Below are 2,078 nucleotides of genomic sequence, written 5' to 3'. Positions count from 1 at the left end.
GTTTTTTACCCCAAAGACAAATCAGAAACAATATTAGAACGGTCTTAAATGTTTTAGAGTATTATGAAATACATTCAGGAAAACAGGCAGCTTTGATTTTTTTGGACGCGCAGAAAGCATTTGATAGCCTCAATTGGCAATTTCTGTTCCAACAGATTGAGGATATGAAATTCGGCGAGAAATTTAGTAATATAATAAATGATGTCCTTTCTAATTTATGGCTGAATATAAGTTAGATTGTTTCTATCAGTGTGAAGTAGCAAACTTACAAAAACTATAGTGTAAATGGTGGAATAGGTGTACTAACCTCTCCCCCACCATTCATAAAATTACAACTTCACCCACTTTGCATCATTTCAATTGCACTGAGGGGTGCTGCCAATGCTAGGTTTAAATAAATTACTCTTCCAAGCAATAGGAAAGACTATACAACTTTGCATAACAATCACTATTAATCTGTGGAACAGGTAACTGGCACTGGACTGGGACACCATTCAAAAATGTGAAGACTCATTTTAAAAGCACAATTGGCATAGTAGTTTCTACAATGCATTTTACAAAGAACTTTAATCTTAATATTTTTGAATTTAATAGAACTACCCAATGTAGTTGCTTAGCTGCAGTGAGTAATCCATAATCTGATGGACAAAATCAAGTGCATTTTCATACAGATCAGAGGCAAAGAATTGCCTGTCTACTTAGTGCTGTCTTTAGTAGCTGAACTAAGCACCCTCTCCCTGGAGACCTTCAGGACCAACTGCCACCATGACAAAGAGTATCAAATCTAGCGCCATCTCCATGTTATCCTGGCTTCAACCACTTTCTTTATCAGAGGAACCAGGACAAGTATCTTGTTTTCCTTTTCTTTGTGTAACTATTGATGACTACATTCAGACTGAGAAACAAGTTAATAATGTATCATAAATACAGGTAGGCATCAACTTACATCCACAATTGAGCCGAAAATTTATGTTGCTAAGTGAGAAATTTGTTGAGTTTGGCCCATTTGACGAATCTTGCTTGTTAAGTGAATCTGACTTCCCTATTGACTTTGCTTGTCAGAAGGTTGCAAAAGGCGATCACATCACACCAAGACATTGCAACCATCATCAGTCGCCATGCGTCTGAATTTTGATCATGTGACCATGGAGATGCTGCAGCATAAGTCATTTTTTTTCCAGTGCCATTATAAGTTTAAACAATCACTAAAGGAACAGTTTGTAAGTTGAGGACTACCTGTAATTCTACAACCTTAAGTCAACGTTCAGTTTGAGAAGTAATGTCAATTTCACATAATATAGATGAAAAATTTGGTTTGGCACTGGTAACGATAGCCAATTAGGATCCCTATACAGTGTTGTTTTATTTTGTGTCATCTATATTTTTTATATTTTAAATGCCTCCCAGTCTGAGTTATTGAGCCTCTTAAAGGGTAGTCCTTAGCATAAAATTAATGATATTAATACTGGCCTCGACCAGATTTTTAACACAATGTAACCTGTGACATATAATTGCTTTCATTACAAAAAAAACTTAAGTGTAGAAATCTGATGTGTCCCACGGGCACTTCTTTCAAAGGCAATGCATAATCAGTTCCAGAATCATGTAAAAAATTAAAATAATAGGCAGTGATAGTTCACTGGTATATGAAAATACTGACTTAACTTTCGATTATTTTTGTCAGTTATTAGTTGAAATTTATGATCAAATTCAGTCATATTTTTCACTCTTCTAGCATGTTCATAGCTGTATTTCTAGAGCAGACATGTCAAACTCACGACATCACGTGATGTCACGTGACGTATCGGAACTTTTTCCCCATTGCCAGCAATGGAGTGGGAGTGGTTTCCTCGTGATGCATCTGGTCCGTGGGCCGGCAGTTTGACACCCCTGTTCTAGAGGAATTAAGCAGACAAAGAACTGCTCAGAAAAAAACCCTAATCATTAGCACCATGATGTCTCAGCTGGTTTGCTGTCATGGAAGCTTTGAAGATAAATGATAATTACACTGTAAATCTGCTCCAATAAATCACCAAAGACATACACAAGTAAACACAAATGTTCTCTGATTGATCTAT

This window comes from Protobothrops mucrosquamatus, unplaced genomic scaffold (genome assembly GCF_001527695.2).
Source record: "Protobothrops mucrosquamatus isolate PMUCROS unplaced genomic scaffold, P.Mucros_1.0 scaffold2170, whole genome shotgun sequence".
In the NCBI taxonomy this organism is placed as follows: Eukaryota; Metazoa; Chordata; class Lepidosauria; order Squamata; family Viperidae; genus Protobothrops; species Protobothrops mucrosquamatus.
This window is presented reverse-complemented; position numbering follows the sequence as displayed.